Source organism: Phyllobates terribilis, unplaced genomic scaffold (genome assembly GCF_046119375.1).
Source record: "Phyllobates terribilis strain yellow unplaced genomic scaffold, ASM4611937v1 Scaffold_250__1_contigs__length_2853362, whole genome shotgun sequence".
NCBI classification, from domain to species: Eukaryota; Metazoa; Chordata; class Amphibia; order Anura; family Dendrobatidae; genus Phyllobates; species Phyllobates terribilis.
The window spans coordinates 134,267-158,092 of NW_027363010.1; positions in this window are offsets into that span (position 1 = coordinate 134,267).

The following is a 23,826-nucleotide window of genomic DNA, read 5'->3' on the forward strand; positions in this document are numbered from 1 at the left end:
AGGGATCAGTGCGGGCAGACAGGACGCGGCGCTGGAGGAGAGAAGAAAGGTGAGTATCAGTGTTTATTTTCTTTTATGTGCAGCATGATGGGGATTAGGGGGACCATGCATACCAGGATAAGGAAGAGGGAGCAATACATACCAGGGTAACGCTGAGGGGGCCATACATACCAGGGTAACGCTGAGGGGGCCATACATACCAGGGTAATGCTGAGGCGGGCTTTACATACCAGGGTAACGCTGAGGGGGCCATACATACCAGGATAACGCTGAGGGGGCCATGTGCAGCATGATGGGGATTAGAGGTGCCATACATACCAGGACAGCGATGAGGGGTGCCATGCATACCACTATACCAGGATAAGGATGAGGGGTGCCATGCATACCGGGACAGGGTTGAGGGGTGCCATGCATACCGGGACAGGGATGAGGGGTGCCATGCATACCGGGACAGGGATGAGGGGTGCCATGCATACCGGGACAGGGATGAGGGGTGCCATGCATACCGGGACAGGGATGAGGGGTGCCATGCATACCAGGGTAACGCTGAGGGGGCCATGTGCAGCATGATGGGGATTAGAGGTGCCATACATACCAGGACAGCGATGAGGGGTGCCATGCATACCACTATAGCAGGATAAGGATGAGGGGTGCCATGCATACCGGCACAGGGATGAGGGGTGCCATGCATACAGGGACAAGGATGAGGGATGCCATGCATACTGGGACAGGGATAAGGGGTGCCATGCATACCGGGACAGGGATGAGGGGAGCCATGCATACCGGGACAGGGATGAGGGGAGCCATGCATACCGGGACAGGGATGAGGGATGCCATGCATACCGGGACAGAGATGAGGGGTGCCATGCATATCGGGACAGGGATGAGGGGTGCCATGCATACCGGGATAGGGATGAGGGGTGCCATGCATACCGGGATAGAGATGAGGGGTTCCATGCATACGAGGATGGGGACCACGTATAAAAGGAAGGGGGGGGGCATATATACCAGGATGGGGGATATTGTCAGAATTGGGGGACATTACCCCTATACCAGTGTCAGCAGAAGACCCCCTCCCCCTTAAAAGTGCATCATGAACACATTTTTGGCTTATATTTTTATTTTTTTATTTTCCTCCTCTAAAACCTAGGTGCGTCTTATGGTCCGGTGCATCTTATAGTCCGAAAAATACGGTACTTCTTACATTACATGAGTGATATCTATTGTAAATTCTATAATAGCTCAGAAACCGGCGAATCCTCACAGTGCATGGGGCGTGTCAAGGGGGGATTCAAAAGTTTTCATTTTAGACTGTACATTATAGTCCTCCATACAGTATTATGGGCACCACATAGTCCTCCATACAGTATTATGGACACCACATAGTCCTTCATACAGTATTATGGACACCACATATTCCTCCATCCAGTATTATGGGCACTACATAGTACTCCATACAGTATTATGGGCACCACATAGTCCTCTATACAGAATGGGCTCCATACTGAATAATGGACCCCATATAATGTTCCATAAAGAATAATAGGCCCCATATAATGCTCTATACACAATAATGAACCCCATATAATGCTCATTACACCATAATTGACCCCATATATTACTCCATGCAGAATAATGGGCCCCATATAATGCTCCATAGAGAATGGGCCCCATATAATGCTCCATAGAGAATGGGCTCCATACATAAAAAATAAATAAAATACTCACCTCTCCTCATACCCTGCTGGCTACAAGTCCTGTCTCTTCAACACTGAGACGTCACAGAGTCAGAAGACGCAGAGGAGACTGGACCTGCGGCCAGCAGGGTATGACGAGAGGTGAGTATTTCAAACACCGTAAAGCACGGGGGGGGGGGGGGTGTTTACCCGGCCCCCCCAACTCTCAGGCCCAATAGCGTTCCAGTGTCCCCAACTGTGAGTGGGCCCCCCCCTCTTGCCAAGGGCCCTGGCACTTGCCCTGGTGCAATGGGTGGTTATGCCGGCTCTGGCCCTGTAGCTGGTGCAGGATCAGTCTGGGGCAGGGGTCTGTATAGTAAGGTCTGAAGTGTCTCGATCTCAGGTCCGATGTGATTTGAACATTCATACAGATCGAGAGCTGATGATCTCACACTGACAGCACGACCCCAACCTGCTTGAGGGGTCCATCTGCTACAATAAATCTTTCTGATCCTCAGCAGAGCGACCATAGATAACATTCAGGATCTGGCCCTGGACTTGTCAGGAGGTGAGCAGCATCCTGCCACTTCCACACTCTACAAAAAGTATAAATCTCCTGTCCTGACCACTATCCGGAGCTCAGGCTAAGGCCACGGCCCCACTATCAGTATTTGGTCAGTATATTTTCTCAGGAGTGGGAGCCAAAACCAGGTCAGTAACAATCAGAGAAAAGGTATAATAGAAACAAGTCACCAATTCTGTATTTATCACCAACTCCTGGTTTTGTCTCCCACTCCTGTGAAAAAATACTGACCGAATACTGACCAAATACTGATAGTGGGGTCGTGGCCTTACAAGAATCAAAGATGTCTGCCCTCTCGTACTGCTCAGCGGCTGAAGCTTCTCTCCGGCAGGCATAAGAACGTGGCCTGTGCCGGCTGTTCTGGGCTGCAGATGCCCAGCTGGCACATGTACACAATGAAAGATACAGGGCCGCCCTGCAGTCTGTAAAGAAGCAGCTGCTTGGCCACCGGCTTGGAGGGCATGTGCCCCTCTGGCCCACCTCGCCCCTGGTCAATATGATACCATCTTTTTCATTAGTTGGTGAGGTTAGAAGAAATTTCACTCCAAGACAGTGGATTTTGTACTTTATTCCAGTATATTTATACATAGAAAACATGGCAATGAAAAACAAGTAGATGCACGTGCATAAAAATGTCCCAACATTAATTAAAAAACCCTTTAAGATACAGATAATACTTGTATACAAAAATATTAACACAATTTCAAATTGTATATAAAGTGCACAAAAGTCAATAGCCCTGACATATAGTGTACACAGGGTCCCGTCCCCCCACATGGTATACACAAAATACAATGTCATCCAGGAAATAACAAAGAATAACAAATACATTTAATCTATTCTGAAATCCCATGTCTATACAAGATAGTAATATGTAAAATTCTACAGTGTCAAAGAAATGAGCTAGAGACTACTACATGGCGATGATGCCTACAACAAGATAATGCCCAGCGAATGCTGCAAATGATACAAATATTACCAGTCACCCAATTAGAAACATGAGGTCCGGGCAAGTGATTTTCTACAGTTCATTGACCTCTATGATGACATCTAATATTTTCAATCATTTATAGAGCGGGGTACATTGGGCCTCATTAATAAATCTGCTCACTAGAAAACTAGTTGCCCATACTAACCAATTAGAGCTCAGCTAAGGTTGTTTTAACTGACCTGGAAAAGTAAAAGCTGTTCTGTGATTGGCTGGGATAAGTAAAAAGGCTGTTTTAATAAATGATTCCCAATGTACCAAGCCCCGCCATAAATGTTATTGATTACAGTAGAAGCCACAATATCCCATGTGTATAGTCATCACATTCATCTTATTGTCTGCGGTTACCTTGGGACATGCTATATTGAAATGTAAGATGATATCAGTGGGGTCCATGAGGCAGAGCAGTGTGTGGTACGTGTGACATTTCCTAATATCGAGCAATCAATACTCTACCTTGGTCTGGAATGCAAAGTCTGCGTGGACAAGGAAGGGGCTCCCAGATGCCAGCTGTAAAACCCGTCGCTCCACCATCACACGCTCATCACCGTCAGCAAGCAGGGCTCTTTTGCAGATGATCTTAACAGCAAAATGTTTGTGGGTAGATGAATCTTCCGCCAGCAGGACCGTTCCATAGCATCCCCGGCCAAGCACTTGATGGAATAATAATCTCCTCTTGATGGTATCAGAGACTGTGCTTTTGGAGCCGGTTGGCCGAACACCGCTGCTTCCTTCAGCTTCTTCAGCCTTCTGCTTTAGATCCATGGGTTTCTGTCCTAATGTAATCCTTTTTCTTTTCTTCTCCTTTTTGTCCCCTGATGAGATGAAGATGGCTCCTCTCTTCTTGGCTCCCATCTTCTGACTTTCTACCTTCTCCTTTTCTTCCACTTCTTCTTTCTTCTGGACTGGTTGTTTTGTCCTGTTGACTGAAGACTTCCTCTCATCATCAGATGTGTCATGGGAAGGTCTTAGTCTCTTCGCTCCTTCTCTCCTCACCACATTCTCCTCTACTTCTTCTTTCTTCTGGACTGGTGGTTTTGTCCTGTTGACTGAAGACTTCCTCTCATCATCAGATGTGTCATGGGAAGGTCTTAGTCTCTTCGCTGCTTCTCTCCTCACCACGTTCTCCTCTACTTCTTCTTTCTTCTGGACTGGTGGTTTTGTCCTGTTGACTGAAGACTTCCTCTCATCATCAGATGTGTCATGGGAAGGTCTTCGTGTCTTCACTGTTTCTCTGCTCACCACAATCTCCTCCTCTTTTATATCCATATTATTGCTTTGCTTAGAGTTAGCCGACATCTCCTCCACTGTTGTTGGTCAATTCCAACTGTCACTTCCAACTGTCACTCAGTGCATTTCATATGGAATCATCATGCATGCACCACCACTGGTCATGTGATCAGCATCTGACCAATGATATTTAATAGATAAATGACCATTAACTGAGATTAAATATTCAGGTAATATTCAGATATTCTGTGGAACACAAGGTGCCACATTTACTAATAGTAATAGAACTGCACTAAGTCGCCAATTTAATTTACATTGTTACTACAGAGCATCAGATGAATGTAATATAATAAATATTAGCAAGATGTATGATTTCCATCCACTCTACGTATCATAGAAATACAGATGTACTATCTTTTTATATAGAGATGAAGCAGAAGCCATCCTGATTGTTTGCAGCATGCTATGGTGATGGAGAAGCATGCATGACTGTGCCATGCAAATGGTGAGGAGCACCAAAATGGGACATAGGATTCATGTATCCAGGGGCGTAATGTCCGCGGTCGCAGTGGCAGTCACTGCGACCGGGCCCAGGGGGGAGTTGGGGCTTGTAAACGCCAGCAGAAATTTCAACAGGATTTGTGTATCGCAGTGCACAGTCGCTTCAGGTCCGTGCGTGACAAATCAGGGGCGGACTGGGTCGGGGGCCCACCAGGGACATTGACTCCAGGGGCCCACCCACCCTTCAGCTATTTGCAAATACCTGTTAGCCGTTATACCCATTATACTGGCGGCTCCTGCCCATCACTGTGCGCTCACCAGAACTGCGATGCACAATTACTGTAGTTTGCATTAATGGGTTTTTATTGGTGAAAACAAGTTATCAGTGATGCACAAGTTGGGAAGGGGATCACTTATTTATTGGTGGAATCCGCACTGTCAGAAGATTGTGGCACTTTGACTATTTGGTGAGATTTTTACCTCTGTATTTATAAGACAAATCCAGGAGTGGAGCAATCCGAGGTCATGTTTTATGCATTTCTCACCCACTCCTGGTTTTGTCTTATAAATACAGAGGTGAAAATCTCACCAAATGCCAACTTGCTTTCTCTGGTGAACCTCTGTAACTGCATCTCTGCTGCTGTGTAATAGTCACAGGGCAGGGAGGGGTTAAACATCCAAGTATTTAATATCTATTGGAAATAAAGAGGTTTCCCCTTATTGATATCAGATAAAACAAATGACCAACCACAATCCACTCTACCAAGACAAATATTACCAGATAGAAGGCAGAAATACCACCACACCGTGACCAGATCACATATTACCACCACATAGTGCCCAAATAATGCCACATACAAGGCACAAATACCGCCACACCATGACCAAAGCACATAATACCACCACATAGTGATCAAATGCTACCAGATACAAGGTATAAATACTGACACCATGAGACCACATATTACCACCACATAGTGACTGAATAATACCACATAGAAGGGACAAATATCGTCATGTCATGACCAAAGCACATAATGCCACCACATAGTGACAAATAATGCTAAACTAATAAAAATTTAAAAAAGCTCAGTATATTGGGTCAGTGTACAGGTTATACAGTGATCACCAGTGACATTATGCACAGGAGCTCTGTATATAGTGTACAGGTTATACAGTCATCACCAGTGACATTATACACAGAAGCTCTGTATATAGTGTCAGTGTACAGGTAATGCAATGATCACCATTGATATTATACACAGGAGCTCTGTATATAGTGTCAGTGTACAGGTAATACAGTGATCACCAGTGACATTATGCACAGGAGCTCTGTATATAGTGTCAGTGTGTGTGTATAGGTAATACACATACTCACCAGTGATGTCTCTAGGTGAAGTTCTTTATCTGCAGACCGATATATCACATCTTCTATGCAGGACTTATCTCTGCAGAAAATAACAGTTAGCTATAACTGATCACTTCCAGAGCACAAGCCACACTTTTCCCAAGATTTCTACACTGCATGAAATGAGAAAATGCAACATAGTGCCGCACTACACAGTAAAAATAAAACACAAAATACATTTAGGGACTCTATCTTTAATAAAAAAAAAAACATCATGAGAGATCAGAGATTATGGGGCCCAGTCAGGGATCGTACATAGAAATCATGTGGCTCAGTCAGGGGCGTATACAGAAATCATGGGGCCAATCAGGTTAGGGGTGTACATAGAGATCATGGGGCCCAGTCAGCGGCGTACATAGAGATCATGGGGCCAATCAGGTTAGGGGTGTACATAGAGACATAGAGATCATGGGGCCCCCTCAGCGGCGTACATAGAGATCATGGGGCCCAGTCAGCGGAGTACATAGAGATCATGGAGCCCAGTCAGCGGCATACATAGACATCATGGGGCCCAGTCAGCGGTGTACATAGAGATCATGGGGCCCAGTCAGCGGCGTACAAAGAGATCATGGGGCCCAGTCAGCGGCGTACATAGAGATCATGGGGCCGGGTCAGCGGCGTACATAGAGATCATGGGGCCCAGTCAGCGGTGTACATAGAGATCATGGGGCCCAGTCAGCGGCGTACATAGAGATCATGGGGCCAATCAGGTTAGGGGTGTACATAGAGAACATGGGGCCCCCTCAGCGGCGTACATAGAGATCATGGGGCCCAGTCAGCGGAGTACATAGAGATTATGGGGCCCAGTCAGCGGCGTACATAGAGATCATGAGGCCCCGTCAGAGGTGTACATAGAGATCAAGGGGCCCAGTCAGCGGCGTACATAGAGATCATGGGACCCAGTCAGCGGCGTACACAGAGATCATGGGGCCCAGTCAGCGGCGTACATAGAGATCATGGGGCCCAGTCAGGGATCGTACATAGAGATCATGGGGCCCTATGAGGTGAGGCTCTCACCTCCTCAGGGAGCTCTGACAGGGCATCACAGGCCTTAGTATGAAGCAATACTAGAAGACTTGTGGTATTGCTTCATACTAAGGCCTGTGATGCCCTGTGGGAGCTCCTGAGGGCACCATACTGGGGAGGTGAGATCCTCACTTGGCAGTAGTAGGAGCAGCATCTCCATAGTGTGGCATTCACATCACACTACATGCTGCACTGTATAGGACTCCCAGCCGGCAGCAGGACAGATGAGGAGGTAACTGTCTGGGACCAGCGCCGGACTGGAGTACCTGGGGCCCACCAGGAAAAAATCAATCTTGGGGCCCACCAGCACCATGCAGTTACTGTATATAGGAATAACATAAGTCCACAAACGCTTTCAAAATGAATCAACTTTATTAACCAATAAATCTCTGCTGCTGTGTAGTAGTCACAACACAGGGAGAGGTTAAACATCCAAGTATTTAATATGTATTGCAAATAAAGAATGTTCCCATTCTTAATATCCAAAAAAACAAATGACTGACAACCATCCACTATACCTAGACTAATAATACCATATAGAAGAGAGAAATACCGCCACACCATGACCAGAACACATACCACCACATAGTGATCAAATACTACCAAGTACAAGGTATATATACTGCCACACCATGAGAAGACCACATATTACCACAACATAGTGACTGTCTGAATAATACCACATACAAGGGACAAATACCGCCACGCCATGACCATGGCTCATAATGGCACCAGATAGTGACTGATAATGAAAATGTAAAAAAGCTCTGTATATAGAGTCAGTGTACAGATAATGTAGAGATTATCAGTGACATTATACACAGGAGCTCTGTGTATAGTGTCAGTGTAGAGGTAATACAGTGATCATCAGTGACATTATACACAGGAGCTCTGTATATAGTGTCAGTGTACAGGTAATACAGTGATCAACAGTGACATTATACATAGGAGCTCTGTATATAGTGTCAGTGTACAGGAAATACAGGGATCACCAGTGACATTATACACAGGAGCTCTGTATATAGTGTCAGTGTACAGGTAATATAGTGATCACCAGTGACATTATGCATAGGAGCTCTGTATATAGTGTCAGTGTACAGGTAATATAGTGATCACCAGTGACATTATGCATAGGAGCTCTGTATATAGTGTCAGTGTACAGGTAATATAGTGATCACCAGTGACATTATGCACAGGAGCTCTGTATATAGTGTGAGTGTACAGGTAATATAGTGATCACCAGTGACATTATACACAGGAGCTCTGTATATAGTGTCAGTGTACAGGTAATATAGTGATCACCAGTGACATTATACACAGGAGCTCTGTGTATGGTGTCAGTGTACAGGTAATACAGGGATCACCAGTGACATTATGCACAGCTTTGTATATAGTGTCAGTGTGTGTGTGTATAGGAAATACAGGGATCACCAGTGACATTATACACAGGAGCTCTGTATATAGTGTCAGTGTACAGGTAATACAGTGATCACCAGTGACATTATACACAGGAGCTCTGTATATAGTGTCAGTGTGCAGGTAATACAGTGATCACCAGTGACATTATGCACAGGAGCTCTGTATATAGTGTCAGTGTGTGTGTGTATAGGTAATACACATACTCACCAGTGATGTCTCTAGGTGAAGTTCTTTAACTGCAGACCGATATATCACATCTTCTATACCGGACTTATCTCTGCAGAAAATAACATAGTTAGCTATAACTGATCACTTCCAGAGCACAATCCACACTTTTCCCAAGATTTCTACACTGCATGAAATGACAAAAAAAGAAACATAGCTCAGCACTACACAGTAACAGTGCTCCAGTGTCATTCTGTGCCTGCTCATCTGTCAGCAGACATATTTGTCTGATGGCAAAGATCTAAGAGAGATGAAGACAGAAGACCTATGGATTCCGTTGGGAGTGAGGATTTTTCTTTATTAAAGATGTAGTCCCTAAATGTGTTTTATTTTTAATAATAATAAAAAAAAAAATTCTGTCTTTTTTTTTCTGTTTACTAGAAATTGATGGTGGCTATGTCTAATTTGGCGTGAAACCATGAATTTCGGGCTTAGTACCAGCTGATAAGGCAAAGCTGGCCTGGTACTAACCCTATTATTACCCAGTGTGCCACTCACCACCAGGGCCGCTGGAAGAGCCGGGTAAAGCACTTGGAAATGGTGCCATGATGAATGCGCCATTTTCAGGGGTGGCTGTGGGCTGCGATTTTCAGCGTGGAAGGCCAAGAACGCTTGGGTCTTACCATGCTGTGAATCCCAGCCCCCAGCTGCCTGGTTTTATCTGGCTGGCGATCAACATATGGCGGGAAAAAAAAAAGTTAAGTTTAAAACAAATATTCGGCTTCTCTGTCTTTTGATCGCCAGCCAAGGTAAAGCCAGGCAGCTGGGGGTGGCAGTACGTAGCTGTCTGCTTTATCTGCGGTGAGAATCAAAAATTCATTTTCAAAATTTTCTTTTCACACTTTTATATGTGACAGACCCAACAGTCAATCGCAGATGCTGTCAAAGAGGATGGGCTTCTGTGATTGGCTGTTTGAGTAATGTACAATCAGCCCATACATTCTAGTATGGTACTATGTATGGGCTGCTTTCAGGTTACTCAAGCAGCCAGTCACAGACGCCCATTCTCTGTGTCAGCGTCTGTGATTGGCTGTTGGGACTGTCACACATATAGAAGTGTGAAAATAAATAAATAATAAAACAAAAATGACATAGCGCTCTGCAGAAATTTTGATTCTCAGCGCAGATAGAGGTGGCAGCCCGTAGCTGTCTGCTTTATCTGCCTGGTTTTACCTTGACTGGCGATCAAAAGTCAGGAAAGCCCAATGTTTTTTTTATTTAAAAAAATAATTAAAAAAAAAAAATGAGTGGGCTCCCGCCATATTTTGATCGGGGGGGCTGGGGGCTGGGATTCTCAGCATGGTAAGGCCCAAGCATTCTGGGCCCCCCACGCTGAAAATGGCAGCCTGCAGCCACCCCTGGAATTGGCGCATTCATCGTAGCGCCATTTCCAGGCACTTTATCCGGCTCTTCCAACGGCCCTGGTGGGGGGTGGCACGCTGGGTAATGATGGGGTTAGTACCAGCTTTGTATTATCAGCTGGCACTAAGCCTGAAATTCATGGCGTCACGCCAAACTAGACATGGCCACCATGAATCTCTAGTAAACAGAAAAAAACACAACACAGAATTTTTTTTTTAATAAAAATAAAACACAAAACACATGTAGAGACTCCATCTTTAATTAAAAACAAAATCCTCGCTCTGACGTAATCCACGGATCTTTTGTCTCCAGCTCTGCTACATCTTTGCCATCAGACAAATATGCCTGCTGACAGAGATGAGCAGGCACAGAATGACACTAGAACCCAGTTGTCAGAGAAGAGCTCAGCTGGCCTCCAGCCGCCGACCATGTTTTCCTGTGCGTTGCAAATAATGCATACTTTCAAACGCATGCCTATTTTTGCAATGCAAGTCTACAGTACATTGCGTCTGCGCTGATTTACAACGGATGCGTTGTAACGCACAGCATAAACGCAATGTTAACCCAGCCTAACAGCAGCGAGAAGGGGAGACGGAGCCCTGGAGACCGCCTAGTCAGTCTGCTGGTGGTACTATCATGCCCATTGCCCAGTATGTACTGCCAGCCTCTGTGGTATTAGCATTCAAGCTCACATGGCATGTCCTGCCAGCCAGCCACTGGTGTTAGTACTAGCATGATAGTACCACACCACCAGTGGCTGGGCAATGGGCATGCATGATGGTACCACCAGTGGCTGGCAGGACATGCTGGGCATGATTCATGCCTAGTATGTCCTGCCAGCCTCCTTGGTACTATCATGCCCACCCACTATGTCCTGCCAGCCCCTGGTGATAGTACATGCTGCTTGGCATAGTACCAGTAACCAGAGGCTGGCAGCAGGACATGCTGGGCAATGGGCATGATGAGAACCATGCCCATTGCCCAGTAGTATTTACTGCCAGCCTCGGCCAGGGGTCCTCCCAGTCACCCCTCCCCCCTATCCCTTCCCCCCACCCCTCCCCGTTTCATACTGACGCGTTGAGATGAGCTGCAGCTACTGCCTGGAGCGACGCAGGGTCCGCACTCCACAGCGCGCACAGGAAGCAGTCCCAGGGCGATGACGTCATCACACTGAGACTGACCTCCTGCGCACGCGCCGGCAGTGTCGCTGCGCAGAGGAGGCAGAGGGCCCATCACTAATCATATCGGCAGTGCTGCGAACCGGGGGGGGGGGGGGGGGCCCCTCTGTTCTCTGTACAGGGCCCAGGGGGGTAGGGGGCGGGGCCATCGGGAGCCGGGGTTTTTCCCGATCCTCCGGTGGGCCAGTCCCCCCTGCAGAGGGGCATATGTATATATGCAGGTCGGCCACATCCCAGTGGTGCAGACACATCCACACTGCACCCTGTATACTTGTGCACTGCCGTCTGCTGCAGTGGTAGGAGCCGCCTGAATGCATCTTCTTCCTGCCGGAGAGGAGCTTGTGGGCCTGTGCGGTGAGGAGGTGGACGCTGCGCACCTCCTGAGAAGTATATGGCTCTCCATGTATCTGTGCACATAGTATACCACTCTAGTGTATAGCAGAAAGGAGACATCGACCAGAAGAGTCCAGGCATGTGGGTGATGCTAATAATTATTATATTGATAACCAGGTGGAAGAGGAGGAAATGCAAAAAAAGGGGGGAATTAACTATACGCAAAGGGGACGTCGAGACAGGAATTACAATTAACACCAGTGGGAATGGATCATGATTAGAACAGCAAAGGGATAATACAGAGAATCAAGCCACAAATTAATCCAGTATATAAAAATATATATACATATCATTAGCTAGATATATCTGTACATATGATTGTTTAATTATCATAAACTTTACATAAAGTGCAAGTGCCTCCAAAGAATAAATCTACATAAATTATATATCTCATATGTGAACAAATACCGGTGTTTCTCACTAAATTAGAATATAATCAAACAGTTATTGTTTATTTCTGTTAATGCTGATGATTGTGGCTATACGAGTTTCACTTTTTTGTATTGAAGAACTGAAATAAATTAACTTTTTGATGATATTCTATTTTAGTGAGATGCACCTGTGTATGTATATATACAAGGGCTGGTCCCTTATTATTTGGATGTCGGTGTGAATCCTGTAGAGAGTAGTGCACTGACTTGGGCATATGTGCTGTTGACAGATATGTATTTGTATCCACTTTAAGCATTTTTAAAAAAGGTGACCACATGTGCATTGTACTCACGCTATAGCAGATCCCACTCCTGAATGGCGTCCACCCCGACGTATGTTTCTGCTTCTTGTCTTCGTCAGGGGGTGGCATCATTCGGAAAGAGCTAAGAGTTAAACGGCCAACTATAGCCAATCAGGATGGAGGTATGTCTCCACCAACCAATGGGTGCTGAGGAGGCGTGGCGTGATACACAACGCGCACCAACGCTACGAGGAAACTATGTGACCTGTGATGCTGCGAGCACGTGATGGAGACACTTGATCGTGGGTCACGGGGCACATATAGATACAGTCGGGGAGGATGATGTGGAGACGTTCATGTGTATTGCCTCTTCAGCAGACATCTAATCTACTGATTGAGTGTGGATATATCGGATAAAGTGGAAAATCTTCTTAATTTATAATGATGGATAACGAGTATAGGTTATATATTACAGCAATACACAGGAATAGGGGGTAGTGAGTGTTACATGTATATAAGCATAGGCGGATTATAATGAGGACGATCTGGGCTACCGCCCGGGACCCCGAACCTCCAGGGGGCCCGGGGCTCCGGGGTGTCTATGGCCAGATTGTCCTCATTATATGTGCGGCGCCACGGCACATACCGGCAGGCAGTGGGGGGGGGGGCCCCAGGATCGCTCCCCCAGCAGCAGCACACAGCCGCTGCTTCTCCTTCGGCCGGGCCAGCACTGCAGCAGTTAACTTCCCTGTGCTGGCCCGGCCGCGTCACTGCTAGGAGACACGGCCCTGTGCGCGGCCGTGTCTCCTAGCTGTGACGTCACGCAGTGCGCACCCGGCCTGCAGTGCTGCACCGGAAAAGAGCTGGAGCCGAGTCGGGGGATGGTGAGTGTGTGTGTGTATGTATATGTATGTATGTGTGTGTGTGTGCAGGCAGATGTCATTGTGTGATGTCGGTTTATATGTATTTTTGTGCTTCAAATGTGTTTATGCGTGTATGTATATGTCTGTATATGTTTGTGTGTGCGTGACTGCGTGCGGCTTCCTGCTGAGTATAGATGGCGCCGTGCGGCCTCCTGCTGTCTCTGGGGGGGCGCCGTGCGGCCTCCCGCTGTGTATAGATGGCGCCGTGCGGCCTCCTGCTGTCCCGGGGGGGGGGGGCCGTGCGGCCTCCCGCTGTGTATAGATGGCGCCGTGCGGCCTACTGCTGTCTCTGGGGGGGGCGCGCCGTGCAGCCTCCCGCTGTGTATATATGGCGCCGTGCAGCTTCCCGCTGTGTATAGATGGCGCCGTGCGGCCTCCCGCTGTGTATAGATGGCATTGTGCGGCCCCCTGTGTATAGATGGCATCGTGCGGCCTTCCGCTGTGTATAGGTGGCGCCGTGGGGCCTCCCGCTGTGTATAGGTGGCGCCGTGCGGCCTCCCGCTGTGTATAGGTGGCGCCGCCCGCTGTGCATAGGTGGCGCCGTGCGGCCTCCCGCTGTGTATAGGTGGCGCCTCCCGCTGTGTATAGGTGGCGCCGTGCGGCCTCCCGCTGTGTATAGGTGGCGCCGTACTGCCTCCCGCTGTGTATAGGTGGCGCCGTGCGGCCTCCCGCTGTGTATAGGTGGCGCCGTGCGGCCTCCCGCTGTGTATAGGTTGCGCCGTGCGGCCTCCCGCTGTGTATAGGTGACGCCGTACGGCCTCCTGCTGAGTATAGATGGCGCCGTGCGGCCTCCTGCTGTCTTTGGGGTCGGGGGCGCCGTGCGGCCTCCTGCTGAGTATAGATGGTGCCGTGCGGCCTCCTGCTGTCTCTGTGGGGGGGGGCGCTGTGCGGCCTCCTGCTGTGTATAGATTGCGCCGTGCGGCCTCCTGCTCTCTCTGGGGGGGGCGCTGTGGGCCTCCCGCTGTGTATAGGTGGCGCCGTGTGGCCTCCCGCTGTGTATAGATGGCGCCGTGCGGCCTCCCGCTGTGTATAGATGGCGCCGTGCGGCCTCCCGCTGTGTATAGATGGCTACGTGCGGCCTCCCGCTGTGTATAGATGGCTACGTGCGGCCTCCCGCTGTGTATAGATGGCTACGTGCGGCCTCCCGCTGTGTATAGATGGCTATGTGCGGCCTCCTGCTGTGTATAGATGGCTACGTGCGGCCTCCTGCTGTGTATAGATGGCTACGTGCGGCCTCCTGCTGTGTATAGATGTCTACGTGCGGCCTCCTGCTGTGTATAGATGGTTACGTGTGCTCAATATTGAGTCATACAATTAATGTAAGGCTATGTGCCTACGATGCAGAAATGCTCCGGATTTTTTTTGAGCGTTTCCGCGTCTCCCTGGCAGAAAAAACGCATGCGGATTGTACATGCTTTTTTCCTGCCTGGGACTTGCTGATGTGAAGCGTTCTTCACTTGCATTTCCGCATGCGGGTTGACAAGCGCTTTCCAAGCGATTTTAGCATCACTTGGAAAGTGCTTGACAACTTGGTCACACTATATAAATACATGCACCCGGCATGGATTTATATAGTGTGACCATAAAAGAATGGTAAAAAATAAATATATAATTACCTTCTGATGGCCTGCCGACGTCAGCGGTCGCGTGACCCGTCACATGACTAAATGACGTCACGGCAGGTCCTTTTCAGACCATCGCGAGCTGCCGGCAAGCCAGGACGCATCGGATAAAGACACCGGGGGCCATCAGAAGGTAAGTATAATATTTATTTTTTATTTTATTCTTTTTTTACAGGTTCTATGGTACCCGGGTCCGGAGGAGAGTCTCCTCTTCTCCAAACCCGGGTACCATCCGCACATTGAAGCGCATGGATTCTGCATGTACAGATCCAGTGATGCGGATTCCATGTGTTCTAATGCAAGTCAATGGCGGCGAAAGCGCCGCGCTTCCGCAAAATAATTGGTAGTGCAGCGGATTTTTCCGCAATGATAATCCGCAGCGGAAATTTACACAGCATGTGCACAGCACATGCGGATTATCATTGGGGAACATGGCCGACCTTCTATCAAGCGTTTTTAAGCGTTTCTGCAGCGGAATTGCCACTGCGGAAACGCTTAAAAAACGCATAGTGGGCACACAGCCTAAAAAAAATTATTATAATTAATATTGTGTTCTCCCCGCCTCAGTCCTCACAGCACAACGCAGAACACGAGCTCCTCATCACCAGTCCTCCTGTCCCGGCACAATGTGCGCACTGCTGCAGCTGCAGGTGGAATAGTGTCCACTGGACTGAGAAGGCCCCGCCCCTTCCGGTGACATCATGATTCCATGAAATCACTCCTCCCCCTCAAGAAATCAACTCCAATCTAGACGCTGCCCTGTTGCTGAGGCGCGGTGACGCTGTAGCTGGGTGATTGCAGTCAGAGTAGTGGTGTTTGGTGTCTGCACTACAGGTAAGAAGATGGGAATGTGCCAAGGTGATTACTACATTCAGGACAATAAGTAGCTAGCTGTAGGTGTGCAGAATCCCACTCCCAATATTGTCAGGGTCTCGCACCCCCTCGTGTCGTGGGCTGTCAGGCTCCCGCACCCCCTCGTGTCGTGAGCTGCCAGGCTCCCGCACCCCCTCGTGTCGTGGGCTGCCAGGCTCCCGCATCCCCTCGTGCTGTGGGCTGTCAGGCTCCGGCACCCCTTCATGTCGTGGGCTGCCAGGCTCCCGCACCCCCTCATGTCGTGGGCTGCCAGGCTCCCGCACCCCCTCGTGTCGTGGGCTGCCAGGCTCCCGCATCCCCTCGTGTCGTGGGCTGCCAGGCTCCCGCACCCCCTCGTGTCGTGGGCTGTCAGGCTCCCGCACCCCCTGGTGTCGTGGGCTGCAGGCTCCCGCACCCCCTCGTGTCGTGGGCTACCAGGCTCCCGCACCCCCTCGTGTCGTGGGCTGTCAGGCTCCCGCACCCCCTCGTGTCGAGGGCTGTCAGGCTCCCGCACCCCCTCGTGTCGTGGGCTGCCAGGCTCCCGCAGCCCCTCGTGTCGTGGCCTGTCAGGGTCCCGCACCCCCTCGTGTCGTAGGCTGCCAGGCTCCCGCACCCCCTCGTGTCGTGGGCTGCCAGGCTCCCGCACCCCCTCCTGTCGTGGGCTGTCGGGCTCCCGCACCCCCTCATGTCGTCGGCTGTCAGGCTCCCGCACCCCATCGTGCCGTGGGCTATCGGGCTCCCGCACCCCTCTTGTCGTGGGCTGTCAGGCTCCCGCACCCCCTCGTGTCGTGGGCTGTCAGGCTCCCGCACCCCCTTGTGTCGTGGGCTGCCATTCTCCCGCACCCCCTCGTGTCGTGGGCTGCCAGGCTCCCGCACCCCCTCGCGTCGAGGGCTGTCAGGCTCCCGACCCCCGTCTTGTCGTGGGCTGTCAGGCTCCCGCACCCCCTCGTGTCGTGGGCTGTCAGGCTCCCGCACCCCCTCGTGTCGTGGGCTGTCAGGCTCCCGCACCCCCTCTTGTCGTGGGCTGCCAGGCTCCCGCACCCCCTCTTGTCGTGGGCTGCCAGGCTCCCGCACCCCCTCGTGTCAAGGGCTGTCAGGCTCCCGCACCCCCTCGTGTCGTGGGCCGTCGGGCTCCCGCACTCTCCCCTTGTCGTCTGTGGAGAAGATTAATACATATTTTCATTTTTCAGGTTTTCTCTTATAAAACAAGATCCCTGAGCTTCTGTCTTTGACCGAAAAAATGGCGTCTGACAAGTCGCTGCTGTCTGCAGAAATGAACACAAAAATGGAGGAAGCGCTGTATGAACAGATGCTGATGAAGGTACGAAAGATGAATTGGAGAGGCCAGCAATCACCGGGTGAATGTCTCCTCCGTCAGCCTCCGGGGGCGCTGCAGTCTCCAACATTTACCTAATGTGTATTGTTGGCTTTAGACCCCTCACAGTTGTACTATTTTGGTGCAGGAAAAATCAGTTTGCAGAACCATCCTGTTCATGTTACTCACTGATTCTCACTTGTTGCCTCATTTCAGGCCAAACAGGAGATGCAGAGCAGAATACCGAACTTACCAGAAAGCAGAGAGATCAGACCCCAGCCGGGTGAGATGGGCGTCCTCTGATTATTATCCAGATTACTTTGTGCATATTATGTGACAGATACCACAGTGGGGCAGTGGGGTCTTATTGACTGCAACGGTCACATGATGCAACCAACGTGGGGGGTCACATAATTTCTTATGCAGTTGATTACATGTAAATGCTGCTTGGCTTTTGCCGATTTTATTGTGTTTTTGTTCACTTTTTGTTTTTATTTCTGTGTTAGGTTTCAGCATTAAAACTCGCACATCCAAAAATACCAAAATCTTTATTAACATCTGCAAGTCGAACCAGATCCCAGCGGCCCCGAACCTGACGGAGCAGGAGTTAGTCAGCATCCTAGAATCTGATGATCCCTCCGGCTATCGAGTCCCCATGAGCCTTGGAGAGCCCCACGTTGAAGTTGATAATAGTACGTTTTTTTTTAATACAGCGCTTCTCTTTTTAAAGGGATAGTCCAGAGATATCCTTAAAGGGGTTAAAATAGCAAGTATTACAACTTACTAATCCTCAATGGTCAAAGGTGCCATCTCCACAGGTTCTGGTAGGTCCACTTCCAGTCTGCGGACAAAAGTTTGACATCTTGTTGTTGACTTTTGAACTTTTTTGGTTTAGATTTGGGACTTAGAGGGATTGTCCACTACTTGGATTCCCCTTTAAGAACTTATACCACTTATTCATAGCAGCCCTACTAAGGTCAATGGATTGAGTCGGCACCGCAAAGTATCTAAGTCCTGGTGCACTTTGTCCTACAGGTAGAGGCTGCTGCTCGGCGTACGACATAGTGATTAATGGCACCTTCTTTGAGAAAATTACGGTAACTGCAATTGCTTATTCCGACATACGAGCTGTCTGCTCTCCTTTGTGTCAGCTCCTTACTTTGTATTTTTTTTATTAGAATAATGAGCTTTTCAGGGAATTTTTTATCACCGTGGCCATGGAGGGACTAGAGAACAAGTACGAAATGGAGCTGTCAAGAGGTAACGACCGCATCACTGATCTTTTCCTTGATTTTTCCATCGACCACACAAGGACTTGTTCTTTCGTGGAGCAAGTTTACCATATAATATATTGAACATTTTTATGTACCAACCTGTTGTATGGCACCGTATCAAATGCCTTTGAAAAGTCCAGATAGACAACATCCACTAAGTTTCCCTGGTCCAACCTGAACTTACCTCCCCATAGAATCTTTTCAGATTAGTTTGCAGGACAGATCCCTCATAATCATATGTTTAGGTTATTCTTATTGAGGTGCTCCAGGTTAGTATCTCTTAGAAAACCCTCAAAGTTGTTGCCCACAGTACAAGTTAAACTTACCGACCTATAAATTCCAGGCTCAGATGTTATCCCCTTCTTGAATATTGGTACCACATTTGCTATGTGGGTGTAACCCTGGTGGATATGGACCCACTGCCCCACGGGAGGGTTGTGACTAGGTGTCTACTGGGTCTCCACTAGAACCTCTGGTGGTGAGGATAGACTGGGCCTCCGGTAGACACCAGGTACCACTTCAGTGCAGTTCCCGGGACTGCAGCAGCATTCCGGAGGTACCAGGGTGCCAGACTCAGGAGAGCGAAGACAAGGACTAGGTCAGACAGTCCGAGATCAGGGCAGGAAGCACAAGTTCAGGATAGAGAAAAATGGCAAGGGGGACAGGGGTTTTTGATACCAGAAAACTCCTTTAACGCTTGCAACCTCTGTTGCTTGACTGCTACTCAAACAGTCAAATCAGTCAGTAAGAATTTAGGGAACTTCCATGGCGATATTTTGCATCAGTATTTGTTAGCAGACGCCAGGAGTGGATCCAAAACAGAAGAGGTGAAAGTGTTTCAGTTACTATGTTTCACTGTGTTTGTTCCCCTCTGGTTTTCAGCTTACAAATACTGATGTAAATTAGTGCCCAAAATACTCACTGTGTGAATGAGACGAGGAAGCTGCTTGTAGTACTGTAATAGAAGTCCTTATTCTGAGGATGAGTTCTGTAATTCTTGTCTTCTCTGCTCCATCAAACTCCCCAGAGCAGGGGCAACCCCTGGAGCAAAACTTCTGGCGGCAGATGTCCAGACGTATGACTCAGTGATGTGTGATGGACCCCGACTCCCAAACAAAATGAATCAGACACATACAAAATAAATACACAAATCATTGCAATTAGGTGTCAAACGTTCTCAACTTTATTTAAATTTACATGACACCGAAAATGGCACAACCCTCGACTCACGAAGAGTCACCCTCCAGCTCTCAGGAGAGGAAAACCCCCTGTGGAGGAAACCTCTAGGGAACCATGGCTGGAGGGCTGCCCTTCCCTTGGGCTTAGAGAGTTAGTGCCGATATATGACGGAGTTTTAGAATTTCTACATATTTACAGAGAACGACATAACAAATATAGACTATTAATGTGATAAACTGGATGTGGGAGAGATCTGGCTGCGATATCTGTCACCACATTTATTGCTGGAACGAATTTAGTTGATCTGATTTCCCAGGTGGATCTACCACTTCTCCCTTACAGATCCAGCTCCGTCTCTCAAGATGTTGGGTACTTGGTTACAGGGGTTGCTCATTATGGATAACCCCTAATAGGATGAGTATCCCCTCCCCCTCCCAATTTATCACCCATTAAAGTCAAGGATCCATCTATGAACTCCCAAAGAAGAGCAGCTCTTTGTACATAGTAACAGAAGGGGATCCTGTTTTGGGGACCCCCCCTCTGTTACCTTCCCTTCCCCCCGGGGTGTCTAAGAAGACAACCCCTTTCCCTGCTAGAACCTCCAAATTACACCAACATTGGCACATTACGTGGGGTGGTCAAGCTCAAGGTCCTCAGGCGCATCATCAGTTATGGCGCTGATCATGGCAGCGCGGCATTCTTTTATGGAATCTTCTTTATGACACTTGTTTATGCCCTCACAATAGTTGTCATGGTTACTACAAGGGCTGTTACTGATGCAGGGTCCAAGTATTAACCCTTTCATCATTGGTAATTCACTTTCATTATGGAGGCAAATAACTGCACTTGTTACCAAGCAGGAGTCTTATCATTACGGCTTCCCTTAGGCACCATAAGAAATAAAGATTATAGAACATACGTACAAGTGTTTCAGGAGTGTTTTGCACTTTTTAGATCCATAGATTGGGCTTATAACTAGCACTTTACAAAGCGGAAAATTAAGAGGAAATTACTTGTAAAATAATATTATAGGGAATTGCATTTCAAGCATTTTCCTAATGTGCATTCTGCATACTTGCATAGTTACATAGGTTGAAAAAGTTTTAACTTTAATGTCCTTGGTCTATCTCCAAAGTTATACATTTTCTATTACTAGATTATTTATAACCCACAATGTCATGTTTTGTTAAAAAAGTATCCAGCCCTTCTATAAATGCTGTTATACTATCTGCCATTACTATATCTTGTGGTTGGCATTCCACAGTCTGACTGCTCTAACTGTAAAGAATCCTTTCCTATTAAGTTGCCAGAATTGCTTCTCCTCCGCTTGTTATGAATGTTCCTGGTGCTTTGTAAGGTCCTGGAAAGTGATAAGTCATGTGCCAGTACTATGCATTGACCACATATGTATTTATACATATAAATGTATATTTATGAAGGAGATGATAATTACCCTTCATAGAGGTGTTATGATCATTCATAAATTGCTTTCATAGGTTTGATCTCCAGGATTAGGAGAGATTTGGGGTGTAAACGTAATAAACAATGAGTAAAACATCAAAGCAAACGAAAAAGGGTTTGTGACCCAAACTGGTAGGTGAGACCGGCTAGCCCCATATTATACAAGGTCACAACCAGGTTTCGCCTGAGGAGGGCAGCACTAATGAGTCCTCAGGAGCGCATAACCCTGAAATATGCAGCGATTCTACACTACCCATTATAAAAGGGTTTCATATTCTACTTACTACCATGGTTTAGCTAAGATACAAGGCATACTTGTAAGGAGAGATGAAAAAGGTGATGGGGGACAACATATAAATATACTGAGGAACTCTATACACTAGTGGCCAAAATTGAGGCAACACCCCCAAGATTTATGAATTTTTAGCATTTTGCCAATACAAATACAAATTTCATGAATGTTTTTGATTTCACAGTAAAGTTTTTAAGTAGAAATAAAATCTCATATAGAAACACAATATTAGCAGGAAATTTGTTCATTTGTCAACAAATTGGACACTATTGTCACTCAGATGACTGTGGGAGAAAAGCCATTGATTTGTCCTATTTTCATATCTAACACTAAATGTTAATACTCAGTTGGATAGCCCTCGGCCTTGATGACGGCCTGGCATCTACTTGGCATGCTATCTACCAGTTTGTGTAAATCAGATGGTGTGATGATATGAAGCCATGATTTGATGATGGCTGCAATGAGTTCCTGCTTGTGTGAAGCCCGCTGTTTTGACACCGCTCTTTTGAGCCGAGCCCAGAGATTCTCAATAGGATTGAGATCTGGGCTGTTTCCTGGCCAATTCAATAGCTGGACATTTTTGTCCTTGAACCAAGAGAGACATTTTTTAGCTGTATGACATGGGGCTCCATCTTGCTGAAAAATAAACGGTGTCCCTTCACCAAATACATCACGTGCCGAAGGAATGAGTTTAGGCTGAAGGACTTCCTTGATGTACTTTTCAGCATTAACTGTTTCTTCAATTACCTGCAGCCGACCACCTGCATCTCTGGACACGCAGCCCCCTACCATAACACTCAGAGGAGGCTTCATGGTGGGTACTGTACCCTCTGGCAACCAGTCCTCTCCAGGTCGTCGTCGAACGTAGCGGACACCGTCGCTGCCAAAGATGGATATGCGTGTCTCATCGCTCCATATAACATTTCTCCATTGTTCAATGGTCCATTTACAATGTTCTTTGGCCCCTGCAGACGTTTCTGACGCTGTGAGGCATTCAAAAATGGCTTTTTACCTGGTATTCTGGCTCTTAACCCCGCATTTACCAATCGTCGTCGAACCGTCCGATCAGACACTGTCACTCCGGTGTTGACAAGCTCCTTGTTGATGTTAACAGCAGTTTATTCCCTGTTATTTAGGGCGATTCTAACAATTCTTCTATCAGTCTGAGGACTTGTAGCCTTCTTCCTTTCTCTACCTGGTTTATTCTTTATCGAACCAGTCTCTTGAAACCGCTTGCACACTTTGAGAACGAAAACATGTAATTGCTTACCTTCTGATGACAAACTGGCTTTAAAATATAAAAACCGCATTTTAATCGCACAATATCTGTCTTACAACCCACACCCAGGTCACTATAAACCAACATAAAATACATATCGCAGAAGAGGGCGTGTGTACAAGTAAGTAGGTCAGTGAAATCCTCCATTAAATATTGGTGATGGTGAAAAACTGAAAGTGTTGCCTCAATTTTGGCCACTAGTGTATAACACAAAATATAAACAAAAAAGAAAGGAAAGAACATTTCTGCACAAAAAACGTGTCGCTCGGCAGGAAAATCCCGTTGATGTTGCGTTTTTTGAGATTTTTTTTTCCCTTTCTTTAGAAACGCTGCAAAAATACTGAAAGAATAGACATGAAACTGCTTCAAATCTGCAAGGATTCACTTTTCCTGCTTTTCCTGGTACTATCAAGCATAGCGTTTTTGGGAACTTGGAGCTCTATATTACAAATATGTCCGTCCCTCCAGTTGAAAGAAATTAACATTTTCCTGGAGGGAAGTTTATATTTTACATTATGTCAGTTTTTGTCTATCGATGATAAAGTGCAGTTTGCAGCAATTTTTATTGTGACATATACCCAAATCATTCATGAAAATATTTCACATTCAACGCGCGTCGGGCGGGCCTGCGTCCTCTCACATGCCAGGGCTGAGTTTCAGTTCCAGTCCGACCCTGTTAATCATCTATGGTTTCCCTTCAGAGTGGAAAATGCTGAAAAATCGGAAGTTCCTGGGATCCATTTTTGAACAGAATATCAGAACCAAATCAAAACCGATGATTCATAATAGGGGTAAGTCCCAACTCTAAGGTACAAGTCTATGGCATACAGTCTGTAAAAGACGACAGAGTAGGGTGCTGTTGAGCATCGACGGCTTCTTCTCTGATGTTCCTCGCTCATCCATGCAGTACATAGTCGGCCATTCAATTGATTGGATATCTTATAATACCACATTTCCCCTAGGGACA